At 36.0% G+C, this 26299-nt stretch overlaps 1 long non-coding RNA gene across 1 annotated transcript in view; it reads left to right on the forward strand.

Moving 5' to 3' along the window:
• The first annotated feature begins 7514 nt into the window (after positions 1-7514).
• The window catches only part of LOC148945481 (uncharacterized), a 49882-nt gene continuing 31097 nt past the window's right edge, over positions 7515-26299 (forward strand). The window contains exons 1-2 of the long non-coding RNA XR_016142753.1: positions 7515-7608; positions 7944-8065. This is a non-coding gene — a long non-coding RNA (uncharacterized LOC148945481). The remainder of the gene's footprint in view (positions 7609-7943; positions 8066-26299) is intronic.

Raw genomic sequence — 26299 nt, forward strand, 5'->3', positions numbered from 1 at the left:
GGGGGGGGCTAGTTGCCCTCCAATCACTTTGGAATATTAAAAAGGCTACTAACCCTTTGAATTTCCAATCAAATAAGCCTGTTTTGAAGTTTTTACGACAAAGCCTTCTATAAAAACCTTATATGCCCCCAGGGCATAACTTACAACCCGTGCCCAGAGGGCTATGGGGGAGTGTCCTCCTCAAAAACATATTTTCTATCTGGAAAACAACTACGCTGAACAAAATGGCTATCTCAAAATTTTGATTGGATGTGTTTGGGGTAATGATGGGCTTGGGGGGGGGGCTAGTTGCCCTCCAATCAATTTCGACTATTACAAAGGGCACTAGCCACTCCAATTTCCAATCGAAAGAGCCCCTTTCGAAGTTTCTACGACAAAGCCTTCTATAAAAAACCTTATATGCCCCCAGGGTATAACGTAAAATCCTTGCCCTGAGGGTTGTGAGTGAGTGTCCTCAAAAACATATTTTCTATCTTGAAATGAACTACGCGGAACAAAATGGCTATCTCAAAATTTTGATTGGATGTGTTTGGGGGAATGATGGGCATGGGGGGGGCTAGTTGCCCTCCAATCACTTTCAACTATTAAAGAGGGTACTAGCCCTTTGAATTTCCAGTCGCAAGAGCCCTTTTGAAGTTTCTACGACAAAGCTTTCAATAAAAACTTTATATGCACCCAGGGAATAACTTACAACCCTTGCACTGAGGGCTCTGAGGGGGATATCATCCTAAAAGACAAAATTTCCAGAACTTTCAACTACGTTGAACAAAATGAATATCTCAAAATTTTAATTCGATGTGTTTGGGGAAATGGTGGGCGTAAGAGGGGCGTTAGTCACTATCCAGTCGCTCTCAACTATTAAAAAGACCTTGGAACTTTAAGTGTCCAATTGAAGGAGCTCTTCCTAAGTCAACATAACAACGCTTACTATTCCAACTTTATATGCCCCCACGGTACAATTTACAACTCACTCCTGAAGGGCTGTGGGGGGAGGGGTTGTCATCTTCAAAGACCTAATTCCCAAAACTTTCAACTGCGTTGAATAAAAGGCTATCTAAAAAGTTTGATTGGATGTGTTTTGGGAAAAGGTGGGCGTGAAAGGGGGGGGGGGTTAGTTGCCCTCAAATTACTTTCGACTATTAAAAAGGGTACTAGTTCTTTGAATTTCAAATCGAATGAGCCCTTTTTCAAGTTTCTACTACAAAGAATTCAATAAAAACCTTATATGACCCCAGGGCATAACTTATAATCCTTGCCCCGAGGGTTGTGGGGGAGTGTCCTCCTCAAAAATATGTTTTCTATATGGAAATCAACTGCCCTGAACAAAATGGCTATCTCAAAATTTTTATAGGGTGTGTATGGGGAAATGATGGTTGTGGTGTGGGGGCTATTTGCCCTCCAATCACTTTTGACTATTAAAAAGGGCACTAGTGATTTGAATTTCCATTCGAATGAGCTTTTATTGAGGTTTTTACGACAACACTTTCTTTAAAAACCTTATATACCCCTTAAAACCCTTGCCCTGAGGGATGTGGGGGAGTGTCCTCCTCAAAAACATATTTTCTATCTGGAAATCAACTACGCTGAACAAAATGGCTATCTCAAAATTTTGATTGGATGTGTTTGGGGGAATGATGGGTGTGGAGGGGGCTAGTTGCCCTCCAATCACTTTCGACTATTAAAAAGGGCACTAGCCACTCCAATTTCCAATCGAATGAGCCCTTTTCGAAGTTTCTACGACGACTCCTACGATACGAAGTGCCCGGGTATGTAGAAAAAACCCAAAAAAAAAAAAACAACACATTGTGCCCACATTGTTCTTTACTTAGGCAGCGCTAGTGTGCTGCCTATGAAATGAAAAAAAAACAATTGATGAGAAAAGGAAAATTAAATTTCAGTCTAAAATATAAATGATGAAAAAGTGGAACTTGACACATTCTGATTGGCTGTAATCGAAAATCCTAGACATTGAGTTCTAGAGTCTAGCCAAGTGCCTTGTCTACCGTGTCTATCTAAGCGCCGAATTTTACTTGTGAACGGTCGTTGCCTAGACATTGAATTTTGGCTAGACACGTGTCTAGACATGGGATTCTAGCTAGACACGCTTGTGAACGCCGCTTAAAGGAATTCACAGCTTTAACTGAGAAAGAAATATTGAAACCTTTTTGTATGTGCTACCAGATTTAGGTGGACATTACCTGTTGCCTGATTTACTTCAAGATTCTGATCTTGATCATTCTGATTAACATCTTGCAATGTTATTAGCTTGAGAAATTTTCTTTTCTTCGAACACTTGATGTCATCGGCAAAGTTGTAGCTTCTACTCCCCAAAAAAGAATCAATACTTTGATGAAACTGGCGATTCTTGAATCGATAAGACAATCTTCTTTCTTTTTTATCTTCTTCCTGGGCTTTTTCTTGTTCATACTGAAAATGCCTTGAAAACCATAATCTTGCTTAATATTCGGTGAATTGAGGCTGATAACTGATATTGAATCAATTCGGGTTCCAAGAGTCAATTTAAATAAGAAATTTGATGTCAATTGCGAACAAAAGCATTTTCGCCATTTTAAATAAGAATTCTCTTCTGGTAAATGATTCGCTAGTGACAGACAGATAGTCTTCAATTTCTCATATTTTGAATAATTCAAGATCAATGAGTGCAGCTGTGACCATTCGGTTGTCTTGGGGAAAGAAGAACTTAAAATGATTCAGCAGCCTCTACAATACAAGAAAAGCTGGAGAGCAGATAAAAAAGGTCAATCGGAGGTTCTTACTCATCATAATCTAGAACAAGGCTTGGTCTTTCTATTCTAAACAGAACACTTCATGGGGAGCTATCCTAATAATTTTCTTTTGCACACGAAAGGTCGCATTCCACCTTGTGGGAAAATCATGTTTAACATAATGAATGATACGGTAAAAAGAGCCCATCTTCTTCTGGTGGGATTTACCATGGGGTTAGTTTTTCATGGGGACGGAAGTTTCCAAGGAGGAATTTTTCAGGGGAAATTTTACACGGGGAAATTTGCCAAAATTCCTATACAAAATTCTTTTTATGTCTTGCTTTTTCATTCCCTACTCAATTTTACGCATTGAGATGTTAAAGGTAATTATCCTGGGTAAATTTTCACCAGGATTGAATTGTCTAGAGAATTAATCCTTGGAGAGGAGGGGATTTTTCAGTGAAGGAGTAGCCAGATTTTCTGGCATTATTTAAAAAACGATCTGAAATTAAATAGAAAAACAAGAAAATAGAACAACTCAGTTTTCTCAACTGAGAGTAAGGAGCAACATTAAAACTTAACACGAAAAGAAATTAATCCATGTATGAAAGGGGCTGTCCCCTAATCAAAGTTCCGCCCTTTACACTAAAGAACGCCCTTTTGTCACAGCTCTACTTTGAAAAGTAATAAAAACTTTAGCGTAAAGAGCGGTGCGTTTTGAGGCCGTTTACGAGCGTTTACTAATTTGGAAATATTTCTTGGATCAAATTGATTGACTTTTTTTTCTAAAATAAATCTCTGATTTGCGAGAAGAGATGGCCTATTTTATATCCAAATATGACTAGTTCCATTTTAAGCGGTCAACACTTATTCGGTAGGGGAGTAAACATAAGATACTACAGGCTAGTTAATTGCTGAAAAACGGTCGCATTTAACATCTGCTTTGTACGGTAAATCGTCTACCTAAACAAATAGAATTCTTGCGTCAAATAGATATGTATGTATTTAGCCTATGTATGCATGTATGTATGTATGCATGTATGTATGTAAATGCATCTTATATATAAGGATAAACATTAGGCTAGACTGAGCGGAAAAATATTATTTGCGCAAGAAAACGCAAAATTTTTATTCGATTGAAAATGTGTTTTCTTTTAAATACTTATCCACTAGACATTTCATTATTATTACACTATATGTTAGATTATTTACAAATATTTCAGGTACATTCAAACAGGCATTAGCGAAAGAAGCTACTCCCACTCCCCTCAATTTTTTGACAATTCTTCTTCTTGTTCACCATAGTTTACCAGTCTTTGGGGGGAGTGATACACATTCAAGCATATCCTGAAAAAAATTGCTACGGCTGTGCCTGCATTCACTACTTCAGAAAAATATTTATACATTGTTTAAATTTGACATTGCAAGAACTATGTTAAATCACCCTCCGTTCTGTTTTGCTGCTCAAAGCAGTGCACTTGTTTTCTCATCTCACAAACTATCTTTCGAATTAAATTATAAATTGCATTCTTCTTCCTCCCCTAACTCCCCTTCCCCACTGATGAGGACTGCAGGTTTTTATTTCAGCGTTTTGCAAATGAATATACAAAACTAAAATTTAGTTTCAATGAAAAAACTAAAACATTTACTCTTAAAAACAAGAATTTTGATTATGCGTTTGGGGCATGGACTACTGGAAACAAATTTAACTGGAAGCATGTTGAAATTAGGTTCAAGTTATTTGGAGAAACTAAAATTTAATTTACATTTAAGGAAAATTCTGACTAATGTCCCCTCCTCCAAAAAGGGTGAGGGCAGGAGCTACTTCAAGCACGGCTAACACCGAATATGTGGTCACTTCAAGACCTGTGCCCTACAAGCAATGTGAAGATTCAGGCCCTTCTGCGCCTTTCAAGCCCTATGGCCGTGAAGTTGCCAGACCATCGAGACTTGTGCCCCATAACCTTATGTGTCCTGGACCTTCTGCGCAAGGACTTCCCTTCTAGAACTTCCCTGTGCACTAACAAAACAGCTAAATGATTCAGTCTTTCCTGGGTCATGGTTGACCGAAGATATGTTTTTAGCCTTCGGAGACCTGAAAACGAGTGCTTCGGAGTGCTGTCCCCCTCTAACTTTTTGTTTGGGAGGGGGGGGGCAAAAAAGAAAAAGAGCCAAGGCAAAAATTTTGCAAAATCGGCCGAAATTTAGAAAAATACTTGATTTCTGCTGAAAATTCTGCATAAATCGCCTCGGGACGCCCCTGGTGATAAGCATATTCAGGCTTAGACGGATGGTAGTGAGCACCGCTTCCATCAAAACGACTGGGAGCTTTGGTTCACTGAGCTTAGGTTACGATTTCTCGGGAGCTTTGGTTCACTGAGACCCAGAATGTTTTCACATAAGACAGCTGCCTCCCATAGCAGTTTAAAGTGATGTTCATTCCTCATACCTTCTGAGACCTTACGGATGCAATCATTTATTTCCTCTGCCTCTCTAAAGTAGAGCTGCGCTCTTTAAAGTGCAGTAGTGGAGTTTTCTACTACAGTAAAGATAATGCGAAGAATTTCTAGCTTGAAGAGTGTATCAAAGTTGGCAAAGGTCTCAAGAAATCCATCAGCTTTGGCTGTCTGTTTAGGGTTTTCTAGGTGACTGCTGAAGTCCTCAAGCCAGTAGATTATTTTGGAGTAATTGCAAGTGATTGCCATGATAAAGGGCTTTCTTAAGATCCACCTAGTTGGACAGAATGGTCGGAGTGCCACCCCTTCATCCAGCTTTACGTTGTTGAAACTTGAAAACCGTCTCGAGGAACCTCTAACAAAAGCGATAAATCTCTGGACCATGTTCACAACATTCTTCATATTGATGTTAGTTTCCACCGCATCCTGAGCAACCAGGTTCAGACTGTGAGCACGGCAATGCAAATATAAGGCTCTTACCTCCGGGGCCTTCAACAGAGACTGTAGACCCCTTTCGCTCCCAGACATATTAGCAGCGCCGTCGTAGCATTGTTCACGACAATTTTGTAACGAAAGGCTGAAACTAAAAAGGACAACCATCAAGCACTTAAACAGTGTTTCACTTTTTGTGTTTTCAGTTACTTAAAATCCAAAAAACGTTTCACTTATATCGAGGTTGTCATCAACAGTTCTAATACAAATGGTTATCTGCTCTTTTTAGGGTACATCAGTGGTTTTGTCAAGCATCACTCCAAAATACTTGTACTTTTTCACTTGATCTACAAGGAGTCTAAGCGTAGCAAGACACATATCCTCTAATACTTCATAATGAATGTCAGGTGACAACCACTTGTACTTTTCTGGTCTGACGGAGGTTCGAAGACTCTTCTTGCTTAATTATAGGTATTCCTTGTGAGGCAAGGTACTTCAAAGACGAGAATATAAGCTTCAGAGCTTTGCGAGAGTCCTGCAATTCTTACTTGTGTTGTGCACTTAGCTGTTGACTCACGTCATTACCGCGGTGCAAAGAGTTTGTGGTTGCGATAAATGCTTTGTGAAATGCCGAAGCTTCGTGCGACTTAAAGCGACCAAGCGCCTTTTTCCAGTTGCTGAACCCTTTCGTAAAGAATGTGTCAAAGGAGTCTTTATCGCGAGAAGTCTTTGGAAGGGACATTTTCATATTCACTGCTTCTGTGCAGACTGTACACACAGCACCGTTCTTAGTCGTGTCGAGTCATAACCAGTGGCACTTTTCAGTCCAGCTAGCTTGAAATGTTCTGCCCTTCGTAGTAGTATTACTACCAATACCACTGACACTGACTGTATGAGCTACACTAAAAACATTGCTACTACTAGGGCTACCTAGGTCATTTGCTTTTTCATCTGCATCACTAGCTCGAACATTACCACTAAAACTACAAATACTCGGTTGTTCCTTTATCTGTCCTGTTTTTGTACAAACCTGTGAGTTCCCATATGTAATGTCGGTTTTGTCTTTAGAGTTCTTAGCAGAAAAATAGTGTTCTAATCTTTTCATTGTTAAGGTTTTCACCTCTTTTTCTTTCACTCACAGTCCGTTTAAGTTCAAAATGATCACTGAGCACTGACATTTTCACCTGCAGATCCTACTCGTCATTTTCACTTTCGTTTACTTTTCAAGAAAAGGGGGCTCCTGGCAAATCAAGATTAAATTTGAAGCCTAAATTATGGCTGTAACTGTCAAAATCAACAGGTTCTTTTTCTTCTCACCAGGAAGGAAAAGAAACTGATTTGCATGATCAGTCAAAAGAATCAGTCTTAAGACTGAGAATATAACTGTGAAGTCTCCTTATGCTAATAATATGAACGTTACAGGGTAGAATTCAAAATTTCTTGGGGGCTTAGCCACCCCGCGCTTCACCCGAGGGACCTTAGCCCCCTGGCCCCCATATTCTACGTAGATGATACCAGGGGCTCTCTCAGTAGTTTTGAGGAGCCTCCTGCCCCTCAAAGAAATAAGTTTTTCACCACAATGAAAACAAAATTTTTTTTAACAATAAGTAGCGTTTTACTGTTGGAAGGCGGCCATGTCCCTGCCTCTAAGAAGGGGATTTGAGGACCCTAGTCCTTATATTGATAATAAAATAATATGTTCTTTTTAAGCTTAATAATATGTTCTTTTTCCACTTTATAAAGGGAAAATAGCTGGGGTTCTGAGGGGGCTTATTCATTAGTTCTGAAGTCTCTGAGGAGAGAACCCCGGGCCGAGAACCCTAGGGCTTAATGATGCGTATTATTTTTACAGCTTAAAATCATAAGTATTTCAAGGGAATAACAATTGTCACTCTTTTTTCAGGTCCCCAATGATGTCCCAGCTTGGATCACCGCAGCTAATTCTGGATTTCTTCGGGGAAGAATCAGCACCTGTATACACCAACATCCCCTCTGTACGTTTTTTAAAACTCTTTAGAACTGTGTAATAGTTGAAGCGTAAAGGGGGCAACTTACCCCGATTTATAGAATAATTTCTGGCTCTTAAATTCTTAGCTGGTAGAATGGGGCCACTGTATCCGAAGGGTTGCTTTGGGTCCATGTATGGAATAACTTCTGGTCATTATACCTTTAGTTGGTGGTATGGTCTCTCTATATCTGAACGTTTATTTTGCCCCCCTCAAAAGATTTTCAGACTAATAATGTATTAATTTTCAGCCTAATACAAATTCTTTTTCAGGAGGAAATCAAAAGTGTTTTGCTGAGCTAATAAGCTCTTATTTTTTTTTAGGTTCACATACCATCATCCCAAGGGGCCTACATTAACAACGTATTATCGCTACCATCGCAATTTTGCGACAATCCATGTATGGTCCGGGAGGAAAGTGAGAAGGAAGTAGATTTTAGTCTAGGGTAAGCCCTGTTAGTACACCTTACCCCAACTTTGATTAATATGCTTTTGTTAGGGACCTCGGCCTTGATGCGGGATTTTTAGACTCTCTCTAAGTGCAATTACCATCTAGCAAGGTCTAGAGAGTACTGGAAAAAACAGGTGCTCACCCCTCAGAGTGGAAGTCATATGGGGGAATCAGGACCAATTGGTGCTGGCTCACCCACTATATTACTAGAGTTCTATTTAGCCGATTTTGCTTTGCGCAATATCTATACTTTTAGGGCTGAGGTTGGAGGCCTTTTCAACTCCCTTACAAGTGGTGGTATTATCAAGAATCCAATAGACATAGTACACTCATATGCAGGCAGGAAACAGGCCCTTCTTGAAAACCAGATTCGGGAGGCGGGAGATAGGAATAGTGCAAAAGTATCTATCGCTCAAAAATATTTCTTTAAATGAAAGTCGGATGAGATGTACTTGCATTACCTGCATATGATAATGCAGACGCTTTATCCGGACTTGCACATCTCTGAGGTTTTGTCTGGGTGGGTAGCATTTTTAATAGGATGGAGAATTAAAATGAAAATGGGAATGGTTCAATAGTTTTATTTATTGAAAATTTAGATTTGAATGTTACAAAGTTTGAAAAGGAATTTGCTTTAAGATATAGGAGGAGTAAGTTGGTTCAATATAATGCAGATTTAAAGGGCTGCTGAAGGGTACAACGCTTTTCTGTCAATACAGGCTTAGAGTACTTCAAATACGCGGTACTAGTCTGAGGCAATAAACCCTCAAAATATGATGCCATTAGGACACATTTGGATGATTTGGCAGTTAATGGAGGTGGATAGGGGTTGAGTTTCTTAAAGTAGATTTTAACTGTTTGAAGGGGCAATATCCTGTAACACTTAAGAGGATGGACATTTTTGATCGGGCTAATGCACATTCGAATAGTGGTGTTATAGTTTTACAATATGACACAGAATATGAAGAGAGTGAACCTAAAGATTAAAAGGGTGTTTTATATTCAGTAAGGTTTTGAATTGGTTAATCACTGAGCAAGGCTTCCGTACAAGCCTGTAAAAAAATCTGATTCAATTAGACTCTTTTCAATTCCCTACATGATTCGTTTTCTAAGTCAAGGAAAGAATGAAACTAAACCTCATTATTTTTCAATTTGTCTATCAGCTTTGCAAACAGAATTAAAATCAAAATATCCCTTAAGGCACTGTAAGCGTCATTGGTACCAGCCCATGGAGAGGTTTATGGGTGACAATACCATCTTTTGTTTCAAGTAATTCTCAAATATGCACTTGCAAAGCGACAAGATGGTTTTAGATATCGAGGCTAAACTCATGGATGTGTGTAATCCATCAAATTTAAATCGTGTTAAAGAACATAAAGCCATTGCAGTCTCTTATAGCCATGCTCAAAGAGACTCGAGTAATACCCTTCAATTTCTAGAGGTATTGGAGACGTTGGGTGGGGAAGATTGTGGAGGTGCAGCTATGGTTGCACTTATTAAAATAGCCAATAAGCTAATTTCACGGCTGCGCAATGCAAACTTGTAGTGAAGCTTTCTAATTAAGTCAATTTGGAATTTAGTAAAAATATTAAGACGCAAATAAAAAAGTTTCGAAATACCACTTTTATTAAGATAAGGAACATATCCTGCCAAGTTTCTGCTTAACGGGAAATCGAGAAAGCACCATTTCATAGCTATTTGCGTCGGTTGGGTCCAGGAAGGTTTGGTTGATAAAAATGTATAAAAGATACATTTTATGGGAAGGGGTAGACTGATACTAATTTTATGCCGGACTGACCTCTGGTCCGTTGCTTTAGAAATACCTTGGAATATTTTCGGATTATTGTAAGTGTCTAAGTATCTTATTATATATTATTGTAGATTTCTGAGACTTGTGGTCTACTTTGGACAACCAGTCCTAGTAGAATATATAAATATATATTATTAAGATTTGTATTAGTATATGTTAACTGAATAAAAGTATTGTATTATAGCCAACCTCTCTACAATCTACATTTAGTCTTTCGAATATACCCAGCTGGTACACCTCATTAGTCAGGTCATAGCCTAAGGCACGCTACAAACGTTTAACTACCTTGGGGCCATAGTTTATCTGCCCTATAAAGGGAGAATAAAGGCATCTACCACTACATCGCTTAAATACCATAAGAATCACCTTACCACAACTGGTGACCGTTGGAAAACTGGGCCGAGAGGACTAGAAAAAAATTGTGGATTGAAACAAAATGGCTTTACCAGAGGAGAAAATGGCTTCCCTATCAACGGTACTTGAAATTGCCAAAATTATACCAGAATACGCAGGAATTTCAGATGTAGATGAGTTTATTAAAAAATTTAAAATTTTCGACGAACTAACTGAATCGTTTGACTATAAGGTCAAAGAGCAATGCGTTGCAGCCAGATTGAAGAGAAGCGCCCTTAAACATTTTGAGACAATTAAGGAAAAAGAGTCCAAGGACATCAGTACTCTAATTGAATCTTTTAAAACAGGGTTCATAGAGACAAGCATCTCCGAGAGGCTAAGAACAGAGGTAGTGACATTCAATATCTCAACTAGTATCAGGAAATATGCCGATAAAATTTGTAGATCTGTATGCTTACAGTTAGAGAAAGGCGGAAATGACGAGACAGTACAGAAAGTACAATTACATACTTTTACGCAAGGGTTACCAAAAAAAGCTATTAAGACTAATATTATCACGGAAACCTGAAAATTTAGAGCAGGCTATAATCCTAGTCGAAACGGAGGTAAAAATTGACGAGGCTATGAAAAAGTTTGATCAGATGTCAATAAATAACACAGGAGCCCAAGAAAGTATAAAATATGAAAAGGGACAAAAGCAAGTGAACTTTGAGGAGCCAAATCGTGAACCCAGAATGTGCGGAGGAGGCCAAGGGTCACCGTTTAGGGAAGTACCTGACAGATTCCACGACCTTGAGAGATTAGCAGCTAATAACAATAGAAAATATGGGCACCCACCCCCACCGAGGAGAGATAGTTGGGGAACCAACAATGACATATCAAGAATATTTAGAAATAACCAGGAAACCAACAAAAAATTTAAGAGAAAATTTAAATGCTATTATTGTAGCAAACCAAACCACTATGCAGCCGATTGCTGGCATAGAATACGCAAAGAAAGCCAGACGTACAAGACAAAACACCAGTTCAGAACGCAGGGGGGCAGAAATTTAGGAAGGCAGGGAACAAATAATACTTGGCAAATACCTAATAATAGTCCTGAATTTAGGCCTAGAAATCATACGGTTAACAACACCCAGGGTCAAAATAGTGACGCTGAAGAAAACTGGGATAACCCCAGAAAATTTTGGTCAAACAGTGGGCATTTAAACGGAGAACCAGCCAGTAAGAGTCGACAGAGCTGTTTCCTAACAAAGATCCCTTTATAGTTTAGAGTGTTGTAATACAAATGCAAATAATAATAGTCTACCGATTTTGCGTTGTTTTAAAATTGAGTGTTTTCAAAATTTACCATGTTTACTAGATACGGGTGAATTTAAATAATTAATTCGAGAGGAAGTTATTAAGAGGTTTCCTCCTAATGTCAAAAATCAAGTAAGCAGATGCCAGAATACCCTGACATCAGTAAAAGGTCATTTGCTGACAATTTTGGGGGAATGTCCATTAAAATTTAGCACAGGGGATAAAGAAATAACAGTAACGGTGATAATATGTAAACAGCTAGCATTACCTTGTATTCTTGGAGTAGATGCTATCAGGAAATATGGGATCGAATGGGAACCCATAACTGATACAATAATCATAAGGCAGGCAAATGAACTAATAGGCAAATTTGCGTAACAACAGATAAAGAGAGTGACGATTCGGATTATAACCTGAAAATAAACGGGAAAATCAAAATAAAAGGCGGAACAACAGCTGAAGTGCTAGCGAAAATTAAATACATAAGAAGGAAAGGTTCAAACAATGGATACCATGATAGGAGGATACACCCTGAAAGAATACCCCACGATTTTTGTGGAAAATCAAGTTATTAAAATCGCAAAGGGTATCACATGCTTAAAACTATCAAATCTAAGTAATAACAAAGTAAAGCTGACCCAAATAGGGCTTGGGTCAGTGGAAAAGATTTCAAATTCAGAAATAAAATCTCTAAACAGCCCAGAATTAAGCGTAAATTTCACTAGCCACGAACAATTGCCATCAAAACCGAAACCACAAGAAACGTATGGAATGACAAAAACTGACTTTTTGCAACAATTTTATTTAAAAAATTTACCAGAAAACGTAAAAACCCCGGTGGGAAATATTCTTTGGGATTTTAGATGGACATTCGCAAGACACAAAGCGGATTACGAAATAACTCACTTAATCACGCACAAAATATCAACACAGAGCCCTCCAATTAAAACGTCATCGCATAAAACACCTTATCACTTAAAACCATGGCTGGACAGCCAAAAAAAGGAAATGGAAGAACAGGGTATAATAAAAAAAGTGTTAGCGATTGGTGTTTTCCACTAGTAATAGTCAGAAAAAAATAGGTTATGTATAGATTATATATATAGATACATAACCTGGAGGTTATGTATAGATTTTAGAGCGCTAAATGTCGTCACGGTAAAAGAGATTATTAAATTACCAAGAATTGATACGATTTTAGATTCGATGGGAGGTACAAAATACTACACTAGTTTTGACTTAATAGCAGGATATCGGCAGATAGCTTTAGGTCCAGAAACAAAGCACAAAGCAACAGTAGTCTTAGACGATGGAAGAACGTTCACATTTGAACGTATGCCTTTTGGCTTATCATTTAGTTCAAATTATTTTAGTCGACTAATGAATTTGGCGTTAAAAGATAACAAACCAGAAAGGAAGAACGATACCTTGGCTTGCTTACATGATATGATTTTGTTTAATGAAAACCTGGAGGCTTAAAATTAAAACCAGAAAAGTTAAAAATAGTAGTGCCAGAACTAGTTTTTCTTGGACATCTGATAAACCAAGGTAATATTTCACCTAGTCCAGAAAAATTTACAGTCATAGAAAATTTGCAGCCACCTAAAGATAAAAAAAGCTGCAGATCAGTTTTTGGTTTGTTAAGTTATTTCAGACGATATATTAAAAATTATGCAACAATAGCACAATCTTTGACAAACCTTTTGAAAAAACTAGGTAAATTCAAATGTTAATCAGTCGCAGTACAGCCGCTTGATGAAATAAAAAGGCAGTTATTACAGCACCAACTCTTAGAATACCAGATTTGTCACAAGACTTCTGTTTACAAACAGATGCGTCGGGGTACGGAATTGGGGCCATATTATTAAATATAAATTTGGAAGGAGTAGAATCAATAGTCCAATACACCAGAAGGTCACTGACGACGGCAGAAAGAAAGTATTCACGGTTGAAAGAAAATGCCCAGCAGTTGTAGTTTTTACAGAATATTTTTGCCAATTTTTACTTGGAAAAAAATTCACTTTACGCGTCGACCAAAAATTACTAATTTGGCTAAATACGATGCAAAATACTTCAGCACGTCTGGCACAGTGGATACTACGTCTGCAAGCATATTCATATACCCCAATATATAAAAAGGGCCGTACAAACATTTTACCAGACTATTTGTCACGAAATCCTGATACCGAAGGAAATTTTATAACAACCATCCAAAACAAACTGGAAGGGGTAGAAATACTACCTAATGGAAATATTTCGAATCATCAAGATAAATATGATTTTTGTTTAGCGATGAAATCCTAATTATCAAAACGAACGAAACTGTTAGAGCACTTTAAACAATTTTTGAAGGACTTAGATAATTTTGATCTGGATGAAAGTAAAAATCTTTTGGTAAGATATTACAGACCATCGCAAGAAAATAGAAAAAATTACATAAAAATTATTCCAGTAATTCCAAAATCACTAGAAGGAAAAATTTTACAGATGGCACACGCAACTATTGGCTGTCACATGGGAGAAGTGAAAACTATTGGTAGGCTAAAAGGAAATTTTTATTTTCCAAAAATGTACTCAAAAGTGAAAGCTTTCACAAGCTGCCAAGAGTTTGCCAAACAAACGTTGCCACCAAAGACCCCTAGGGCCGAATTAGGTCTATACCCCATCCTTTCAAGGGTAGGAGAATTAATGTCAATATACATTTGGGGAAAAGGAGGAAGTTTACCAGTTTTCAGGAAAGGAAACAGGTGTGTACTAACCGTAGTTGACCATTTCTACTCATATTTATACGTTTTTCCAATTAAAGACGAAAAGACAAAAACCATTGTGAAAGTCTTAGTCATCCACTTCTTTTTGGAACACGGAATATTTGCTAAAATTTCACTTAGTAATGATGGGTTATATCTTAGAGTCAAATCATTAGACAAAGTTACGTAATATTTTGTGATTAGGCGATGGTTTATCTTTTTGTAAATGGCATCAGATAATAAAAAATTTGAACGTAAATATAGAGAATCGACTTACATGATGGAAAGACACGCAAGAGAGGAAAATTAAAATTGGGACGAACACATACCAGTCGTAGTTTTTGCAGTAAATACGGATTTTTTACGTTCTTTAAAAAAAACGCCATTTTTTTACAACATCTAAGAGATCCTAGAATTTGTTTAGATGACATACAAAATGATAGACTATATTACAATCTGGACTAATAAAAACAAGAAATGGTGATGCGAATGAAAAAAGCTATGGAACAAGTTAAAGACAATTAGGAAGATGCGAAAACAGAACAAAAAAATGACAGAACAAGCAAAAATAAGAAAAATTATTGTTTAGGAGATTTGGTATATGTATACAGAACCAATCTAGAAGGGACAAAAAAGTTAAAACCGAAATGGGACGGGCCCAACAGGATTGTATAAATTCTACCAAATAACTTAACTTACGTTCTAAAACATCAGTATAATGAAAAGGAAGAAGTACTACACCATAATAGAATGAAAAAAGGATTTTTATCAAAACCATGGAAATCAGACCCTATTCTTTCAGACCAAGAAATAAATGAAACAATTTCACCAGTATATATCAGAAGACCATACGAATTCTATGACCTTTTTAACGACCGCAAAAGTTGGGAGGAGTGGAAAGAGTATATAGCCCAGTCTTCGTTAAAAACTCTCCACAACAAACAAGAGAAAAAGGTAAATATTCGATGCTCATCGGATACTAGTGATGAAAGCAATAGAGAAGAGCCTCAAATACAACCTAATGGTTTAAAACGTGATAAACCAGAGGTTAAATCCAAGGAGGAAGAAAAATTGGAAGAAACCAAAGAATGATCTGATTTTCATACATTAGACTCACCTACAGTCTTAACACAAAAATGGCTTTTGGAACAAACACCATCTACCAGACGCGAGCTAACAGAATGTGACACCGATAATTCTTCTACAGAAACAGATATAACTAAACCTGGGACATTGGGACATCGTTAGGAAAAACCTCCTTAAGAGAGAGATTATGTAGAAAAGTAAAGAAACCAGAAGGACAGCAACAAGTCCCTTCTTCAGCAGAACAAGTAGCTAGATCACTACTGAAAAAGGCCAAACGTCATGAGGAACGGAGACTAAAGACATTTGACGAAGCAACAAAACCACGCTCGAATTCAGAACCTTGTAAGCCACATTATAGAGACCACGGAAAAACTTGTCAATATTCTAAAGAAGAGAAACAATAATTTGGAATCCAAAATTCAGACCAGGAAACGGAGAAAGGGAAAACCAGCGTGGCTCCGAGCCGATTAAAAACTTGAATCAAATAATGATAACCGGAAAAAATAAAACAAGTAAAAAGCCTCTAAAGAAATATCTAAATTTTTTCTTCCTTTAATCGGAATGTAAATAACGTCAAAGTTTCCTTCACAATATATGTCGCCAGTAAAAATTATTACTGTCACGTAGAAAAAAAAACTATAGCTTAGAGACTCGTAAGTTCCCAGAGAATAAACTCAGATCTAAAGTCACATCATATGTTCCTGCACAAATTTTGTCTCTGGGACGAAATAAAAGAATTATGTTTCATAAAATTAATTAATTATGGGCCTCGTAACTTTTAATGGGTGTAGTGCAACTAATTAAATTATACATATTCAGTATCAGCATTAAAAGGTGATTCTTTTGATATGTATATTGGAAAAGTATGGTAATTATACGTGAATAAATATATTTCTCGGGCATGACGCACGACATTTTAACACCAATAAGCGACAAAGAGGGTTTAAACAAGCTCATCAAAGCCAGTAAACGCCACCCCGTAGTGACAGAAGACTTTTCAAAAGAATGTATGTTAGCCGTGTTAACACAAATCCTCTCAGAGCTAGGAAAATATCCTATTATCAGCTTTTTGCAAAAATTAAGGGGGGTGGTAAAAACCAACACAAAAATAACGAAAGAAAACAAGGAATTGTTACAAGTTTAAAAAGAACAAGCAGATTCAAAGAAACTTATAGATGTGTTTCAAAAATGTAATGTAAAATGGATACTCAGACTTTCAAATCACTCCTTTGAAGTGATACACAGTCTAGATCCGCTAATGAAAACAGTATACAAAGATAACGGGAAAATAGTAACCAATGAATTATCCGGGCTACGAACTTATTTTTCAAAGTTTTGTTTAAAACCCCTAATATGCTGAAGAGCCCTATAAAGCGTAAGAAAGCATATTGCAGGGAGGAAAAAAAAAAACAAAAACACCTGTACAAGAAAACGGAGGGACATAGGGTAATATTAATTTTTTTGTAGACAATGTAGAAGTTTTACTGGTGAGCGGTTTTATCGCTATTATTTTTGGAAAAAAGTGCTAAGATGACAAAAACAAATTTAGAGGGCTAGAAAGTACAAGTGGTTGATGGAGGAATTATAATGCAAATACGCCAAGTGATAATTGTAGAAAATTACTGGCAACTCCCTATTTGAAATAGACTTAGCACATTTAAAAAAGATGCTAGATACCATAACGTTAAAAAAGGACGCTTATTAAAAGATAATCAAAGCCTTTTTGTCGAAAACCAGTAACCGAGAAGAAAAAATTATTTTTCGAAAAACCAGATATGAAAGGATTGCAAATATATCCCATAGCTACGAGCAATCGGTGCTTGCAAAATTCTACGCAATAAGCTGACAAGTAGAAGCTATAATGCATGTGACGAAACACCATGCTAATGTTAATATTCAATTACAAATAGAAGAACAAAATAAAAAAATATAGTTTTCGAAGATATACAAAAATATTATTTGGAAATTATACATGCCAATATCCCGGAAGAAGAAAAGAAAAAAATATCGAGCAAAACACATTTTCATATTGAAAAAGAAAAAAAAAATCGTTATGGCTAGCACAGAATGAAAAAATCTCCAATTTAAATTGGACTCTAGTGGAAATTTAAAATATATTCAGTAGAATAGAAAATTTACTGATTAATGAAAGTAAAGAAGATAAGCCGTTATATGGAGAATATTTTGCGGCAAGCATGATAGAGCTAATGACACATCTACAAATTTTAAGTGACTATACAATAGAGGCTCAAGGAGCCTTAGGTTTATTAGACTTAGGACAGATTCCGACTCTTCTGTTGCCTCCAAAGGAGTTAAAAGAAATCTTGCAAAACATACAGTATTTTGTATTAAAGGAAGGGTATTATGAATTACCTTCGGGGTTAGACCCAATCGACCCCTTAAGCTGGCATGCTAAGCTATTAAAAGCATCTTATTTTCTATTAGCGGGAAACCTCTGAACAAACATAAGAATACCCCTGGTTAAGAAAAAGAGCTTATTTACAATATATCAAGCTCTTTCCATTGCAACAGGGGGCCCACAAGGGTTAATAATTACCATGACATCACCTTCAGCGTATGTAGAAAAAAAGGAGAAAGAATAATTTCTCTAGAAAAAATTTGGGTCATGAACGTTTTAATAAATGGTATTTTTAAGTAAGACATGATCAAAAAAGGACTAAAAATGACAAAAAATGGGAATAGTTTAAATTGCTGGGAAAATATAATTCTAGAAAATCGGCAAGGCATTCAGAAAACATACCATTGGCAAGTTTCTAAACCTTCAGAAACAACTGAAGGTATTATAAAAATAAGTGTATTTCAAGTGTTGGTTTCAAATAATCTTACTCTGGACGGAACTTGTGTTCAAGACAGAGAATTACCAAATGTTCCACTAATTATATCGACTATGTCAGAATGTAATCTATGGAACAAAGATACAAATTTCATTCTTAAAAGAGAAAATAGGCAAAAATAGAAGAAAACTTCACTAAATTAGCTCCATTAAAAAAGTTAAAACAATTTTACCAGGTAAATTAGAAGTTTTTTTGAAAAAAAGGTAGTAAGCATCTAATAGAAAATTGGAAAAGAATTTTAAAGAACCAATTAGTTGGGCCCAAATGCTGAAATAAATCGAGAAAAAGAAAAAGAAACAGCCCTTAGTCAAGAAGAAGTTACACTGAGAGTAACAAGGGACGAAAGCATTCAATTCAATGAATTATTTTTAGTAGGATGTAAAATGGGCACTGTATGTGTAAATATATTTACACTTATAACAGTTTGGATTATTTATCAAAAGAGTAAAATACAAGGTGTCAGACAGGAAGTAACTGAATTACAAGAAGTGACGATAACGTCAAAAAAATACAAATGATTCAAGAATATGCAGAATACGCAGGAATTGTTCTTTAATTCACGACACGTTCAAAATTTTTTTGTAGTGTTTATATATGATATATATAAGCAATATCTATTACAGATGAAAATTTGAACAATAATTTGCGTTTTTAAGCTTCTCCAGCTTATTATTGCCGAATTTAGGTCATAAAATGAGTATCGTTTTAGCAAGATGAATACCATCAAGCCCATAGAAGGTCACTGGCAAATCGCCATTAGGTTTGATGCCTCTCCCTTTACATACCCTCCAAAACCAAGTAACGGTACTTGCAAATAATCTGGAAATGACAAGAAGAGAATTAGAAAAAACTTTTAACCCACCTCCTTTCACACCCCCTCAGGTAATAGAAAAAGAAATAAAAGTATCATTATTTCTAACTCAGGCAACTTTGTTGCTCAATGTACTGAACAACCAAATCAATGGGTTTTTAGAAAATATAAAGAGAATGTTAATTACGCTGCAAAAACAAAACAAAAAGGAGCCAAACAATATATTGGCCAGACAGAAAAGAAGCTTAATCGGTATTGTAGGGGAAATCTCAGAATATATATTCGGTACACTATCTGAGGCAACGTGGAAGGAAGCCGAAAAATGAATAGGCAAAGTTGAAATAACTTCTTCTACTCTTGGTAGACAAAAATCTTCTACTCTTGGTAGACAAACAACTAACAATCTTAAAACATACACGAAACAAGGATATGAAAGATCGAAGAAAAAGTTAATCAGGCGATCAATACGCTTTCCATTTTTAAATAGGAGATAGACCAAGCAGTATTTCTAAAACGAATAATAGGAAATGAAAATGAAATTATAGAAGATATAAATCTTCAGATGGCTCTACAGTTATTACTTAGTGCCATCATGAAAATATCCCATCAATTTAATCAATTGGAGTCGGAGTTTCTAACCCTTTTGACAAAAAATTCATCAGCACGACTTCTAAACCCAGGTAAATTAATAAAAGTACTCAAAGGCATAGAAAGCCATTTGCCTTATCAATTGAGACTAGGACTGGAACCAAATTTTAAGAATATTCTATACTTTTATAGCATGGCGCAAAACTATTTGCAAATTCAGCAAGGGGAGTTATGGATATTTTTCAAGGTACCCCTAGTTAAGATGAAGAATGCGCACTGTTCCAAATACATGCTTTCCCTACAAAGTTGACGAACACCACAGTTTTGATTAGGATAAATAATTTGCCACCATATATAGCCATTTCGTACTTAAAATATAGGATACCAGAGCAACAAGAAATAATTAAATGTCAAAATGATAAACTACCCATTTGCAACTTAGGTAACATATCACATCTACGCGCAAAAAAATCTGTGTTATTAAACTTGGGAGGAGATGGAACCCTCAAATCCCCTTCCAAAAGAATGTGATGTTGATATAGTGAGCGACATTAATCTTGAACTATAGAAAAAAAGTGAAAATGATTTCATATTCCGCGTTCCACAACCCTATATGGCGCAGTTAAGATGCAAAAATTCTTCGGGGTTGAGGAATACAAGAGATATACGGATAGAAGGGACGGGCCTGATTAATATCCCCCCCCCATCATTCCTTGTGCTCACCAGCGTGCCATTGATGTAGACACTGATTTGACAAAATAAATTATGTAATATACAATTTGTATAGGATAATCCATCGGAAAAAAATGGTAATGTATTATCGGATTTCCGGACTTTCATTTGTAAATCTATAAATGTCGAAGACACGTCCATAAAATAGTCTTCATTGGAATAAATTTGAAAGTGGATATTATCGGAGATGGGTTTTTGAGAATAAAATTGTTCATAGTATCCATGTTTAACACTCACATCAACATTTTCAGCATTGAATAGATTCAATGAGGCGGTGATTGAAGGTTGAGAATCCATATGCGGTAGGTAGGACATCTTAGGAAAATAAATCTAGTTTCGACCTAACAATTCTCTTCCAGGGGCTTATTCTTCTGTTTACAGCATGTGTCGGCTTTTTCCTTCTTTTCTATAACCCCAAGTGTGATTTTAGTTTACTTCTGCAATATTGGTATCTTCATGGAATTAAATTATTCTGAGAGGAACAATTAGGTCTGCAATTCAACTGTTGGGGTAAAAAGACAATTTAGTTTCTATGTCATCGTTGTTATAACAATGTCTATTATGATTGTAAGCCAAGTGATTTTTTATTTGGCAGTTACCGAATGTGATTCACCATTTGAAAACACTGTATGTGATATTGCTTCACATAGACAGATTGAAACTCGTGAATTTCATAATATTAATACAAATAGTATCATTGACTATACAAAGAGATATGACAAGAGTGAAGTTAAATTATACTTTAGAAAATGTGACCCTGACTTTGCAGTCAATCAAGATCAATATACAGTGAATCCAAATGATTTACTGGCATTAGTGGTTCACGACAGTTGCCTATAAACCGTTGAAGAAGAAGAAATCTAAAGTGAAAATCTAAAGACATTGTTGTATATATATATATATATATATATATATATATATATATATATATATATATATATATATATATATATATATATATATATATATATATATATATATATATATATATATATATATATATTTATATACATTTTATTAATAAACAAATTCACAAACATTTTTTAAGTACTTTACTCTTACGGCACTGAAATTTATATTATACAGGTCTGAGAGGATATTTTCCACTAGAAAGTCATGCAGCCGTGGATTGTCTATATAAATGTTGAGAAAATGCTTGTAAGTATAACCGCGATAACGGAACACAAAATATAGTAGTGCATGGAAACCATAGCTTTTAGTCGTCACATCCTGCACTCTCCTCCGATTTTGAATAATAGTTTTCCCACTGCTCTCAATATAGTTGCTGATGTGGGGTGTGTAGAATGTATAGAATAGACCAAGACGATCAAAAAATTCAATCGTCTTCATTGTTTGAAAGATGCACAGCCAATGACCCGTCAGCACAGTCGACGGAATGCTATTAACAATAATTAAGGTATTGTTGACAATTTGAATTTTTCCAAGAAAGTCCGAGGGCAGACAATAGGATTTCTAACGGGACATGTAGGGATCCATATTAAATACATTGATTATTTGACTGGTGTTCATGGTGCGAAGTCTAGTAGAACACTACCTTCGGGAGTGATTTCCCCATAAGTTTCATATTTATTTAGTGAGATTAGTGCAATACTGTCAGCCAATGAGTCAGCAAATGTACACTGTAAACGCACACTCCCCGTACGTACTCTACTCATATCCTTCGTACCAGACAAATCTTGTACAATGATACCATGTGTTTTAGCAAATATTTCTTCGGTTATACCATTTTCAAAAATTTGCGAATCATAATCTAGGGTTTGCATGGTCAACTCATACAATGTTCTATAGGATTTATCAAAAGATAGATTGTAGAGTGGGATGCCGTTTACTTTGCAGACAAGAGATGAAAGTCCAAACATTTCAAATTTATGTGGACATCCAGTCCACGAACCTATTGCACTAGAACTTTATACAAATGCCACAGCGAGCTTTGACGGAATTTCGCCATTGATAAAGGATGAGTCGGTGAAGGTGCGTGACCCCATGGTAATATGACGTTGATTGGTGATTGTATGAGGAACAAGTAGTTTAATATTATTTCCACTGGCTCTCAGTTTTTCCACTGCCAAAGCAACAGAACTCATAACTTGTTGTTTGCGTATTTGAAGTATTGCCGAGGTGAGGGAGAGACTTACATCAGGATTGCCAGCAAGTTCTTTTCTCAATATGAAATTGGATGGTGCAAGCGTTAATTTTATATCCACTCTAACATTGGGTGGTAGCCACTGAGGCATATTAAATATTTCATGATATGTTTTACCAACTAGATGTAATTCACTAGTTGTAGCATTTTTAAGTGCATCTGTACTATCAGTATTAGTAATATATTCACATCCACTGGAGGTGCCTCTCAATTCCTTATATAACTTGGGTGTCATCAGCATGAATTGCATATAGCTTGTATAATTTCAGAGATTGGGATTCTTTCCAATCATAACGGGGTAAGTATTCTCCCACTGATCACATTTATCATAGTGACAATTGGAGCACAGATGTCCTCTAGGGTGAGAGTCACAGATCTCTTCAAGACATGGATTACATCCTTTAATTTACACTGCATAGCCTCTATGTAATTTACAAGGATTACATAATTTACATTTTTCACTATAGTCATAAATAATTGTACAATTCTCACATTGAGTCCAACTGCTAAGAGTGTGCATGCATAGTGGACAAGTATAGAACATTTTTTTGGTTTCCGATGTCAACTCTCTCTCACAGCTAAAACGAAACTGATCGTCCCTGCTGACGGATAAATTCAGGGTGGAGAAATGGGAGAGGAGTAATTCTGTGACATCACCTCTTTCGAATGGTGGGGGAGCCATCTACATTGAATTTTGTGGCAATGTTTTCAAAAGTGTATCCACGAAAATATTCTGCTTTGTTCCAATTAATATATCAATAAATTGAGTATAAGCATTTGACTCACATTGACAAAGCTTCATACAATAGTCCAATGGGGGGGGGGGGGAATTAGTTCTCATTATATTGTCAAGTGTTCCCCGAGAGAATATACTGCATTGAAGAGATAACTCAAGAAAATCATCATCCAAAATCAAATGTTTTTCCATAAACCCCAGATTCGATCTAATTCTCTCTTTCTCAAATTTATTCATTTTTCAATCCTATCACTCTGACTGCTGACTCTAGACTGACTATGAATCGTTAGCCTAACATTCTAACAAAAAGAAAGGGAACATTTTCGATTTCGAAACAATTTTATGGAATAATTACAACAATAATACTAAGCATGTACAATTAGCGATACTGTTTATTGTCTTCGATATTTTTCACTAATGCACTTAAAGTAAATTGAAGTCTATTCACATGTGCTATATCAACTTTTGCAGCGAAACATAATTTATCCTCCATTTTAAATTTGCTCAAGGATATCACATATCTTGCACATACTTCATCTGATTTGCTTAGAAGAAGATACGTGATCCTGTTTCCCGTTATCGCATCAATTAATTCTCCCCAGCGATTTATTTATTTATTTATTTATTTCCCTCAAAAACGAGGAGTATAAAAGATAATTAAATAAATCTTCAAAAATCCAAATAACACACCATCAAACATAGCAACAATTTACAATTTGCCCAAAAGAAAACTTAATCAAATGCAACAAATAGTAATAATGAAATCATGCACTTTTTAAACTATAGAAAAAAAAGGAAAAAGATTATGAACATAAAGTATATTTTCATATTTACTGTAAAAATTATTTATTTTTACCTTGGCTATTTCCAACGGCTCTTTAATTTTAAATTTTGAAACTAATTCAGTATTACTAAAGGAAATTGGAAAACCAAGTAAAAACTTAAAATATTTAAAATAACAAACGCGAATTGCTTAAAAATCACAAATTTTAAAATCTCGAAGAAGAAGTGAAGGATAAAGAACATGCGGGAGGGCTACTGCATTAAAAAGAGAACCTAGAATTTCACGACTATAAACAACACGTAGCCGTATTATGTAACCAAACGCCTTTATAATTTTTTCTTGAATATGTAAAATTAGCATCGACTTAGATTCACGAGCTTAAGCAGAATAAGGTAACCCAAGATAAACAACAGCATCAGAAACCGGAAATGATATATTTCTATCGCAAATTAATTCAGCTCGGTCATTAACATTAACGGGAAAATATTGACATTTTTTAATACTAATAGAAAGGCCACGAACATTAAGCAGACTAGAAAGGGAATTAAAATTCTTAATTAGACTAGCTTTAGAACGGCTCAATAGGATAATATCATCAGCATAAGCAAGAAAAGACACATCCCGTCCCCAAGAAATAAGGGTTGTAGATAAAGAACGAAGACACTCCGCCAGACATGCGTTAAAAATATAAGGAGATAAAACCCCACCCTGTCTCACGCCCCGACCCACGGAAATTGGATTAGAAAGAGAATCAGAAGTATGTGCAAAAATTTTTATCCTAAGCCCCGAATACCAAGATCTAAGAACTCTAACCACAGAAAGGGGAATCCCACCAGAAATAAGAGCTGAAAGAGCGGAAGCATGCGAAATATTGTCAAAAGCTCCTTTTATATCAATTAATAGTGTATAAAGTGGGGAGCCAGTAGATCTTGACTCCTTAATTATAGTATCAAACGTTGCATGCGCATGGTCGCAACCCATTCCTTTTTTGAACCCTACTTGATTAAGACCAACATCCAAATAATCAAAAAGATCCTTTATACATAATTCAAAAAGTTTACCAATCATAGAACCCTTCGTTATCGGCCTATACGAATCACAAGAACGGAGATCTCTTTTACCAGATTTTAGAATAGGAGTTACCACCCCAATCCTAAAAGACGGAGGAACATTACCAAACTTGAGAATAAGATTAAAAAAGTCAAAAGAAGAAGAAGAAAAGAAGTTGGAGCAAATTTCACATGATTTGAAAAAATCCCATCATGGTCTTTAGAGGATTGTGGCTTTAATTTACGGCATGCACCCAACAAAGAATCAAACGAAATAGAAAAATCATGCGAATTAAAAGAACTGTTTAAAATTATATCAACATGCGAAAGTTGTTCAGGATCATCACAAGATTTCGAAAGGTTTGCAAAATGAGTTTCCCACTCAACAAGAGAAGGGCCATTCTTTTTAGAAGGTTCATTAACTCTCTTTGTTGAACGTAGAGCTTTCCAAAGTTTCTTTTTATTCATATCAACTTCAGACGAAGCATCCATAAGCAAAATATTATTATGACGACGGAGCTCCGACTGGAAAATTGCCTTCTTTTTTTTCATGCATAGAAAAGCCGGATGAAGATCACGCGGTTTTCCACTATTTTTCCAATGTCTAAAAGCTAATTTAGATTCATGATTAGCATGTACAAGAAACGGATTTGACGACCAAAAAGGTTTTTCAACATTGGGTTTACACTTTTTAACACCAAAAGTTTCTTTAGCACCATATTTTAAGCAATGTAATAACTGAAGATATATGCAATTAAGCTCAAGCTCTATGTTATCTTTATGACACTTCAGAATATCAGGTACAACTACTTTTCGAGCTAAAGAATCAACTTTATCTTGGTAAGCCGGAATCAGTTTTTCATCCCAGATAATTCTCTCAAAATAATTAGGGCGAATTGGAATAAAATTAGAAGCAGAAACAGAATCATGAATTACAGAAAACGATGTCAAAAACTGAATAGGTAAATGATCACTTATCGGGAAATCCGGGATAACTTTTACTATAATAGATGGGGAAAAATTAAAAAGTACATGGTCAATATTACTCGTACTCCCACTCCAATGAGAATAAGTAAAATCAAGTGTCTTACGGCAGATATTAAAATTTGGTAAAGACGAAAATAAAATTGTGCTACGTTCATTTACACTATCAAGATCACAGTTAAAATCACCAAAAATAAAAATACGTAAACTCGAATCTAATAGGGCAA

The sequence above is a fragment of the Artemia sp. Qi Xiang Cuo genome, chromosome 13 (genome assembly GCF_049724085.1).
Source record: "Artemia sp. Qi Xiang Cuo chromosome 13, ASM4972408v1, whole genome shotgun sequence".
Lineage (NCBI taxonomy): Eukaryota > Metazoa > Arthropoda > Branchiopoda > Anostraca > Artemiidae > Artemia > Artemia sp. Qi Xiang Cuo.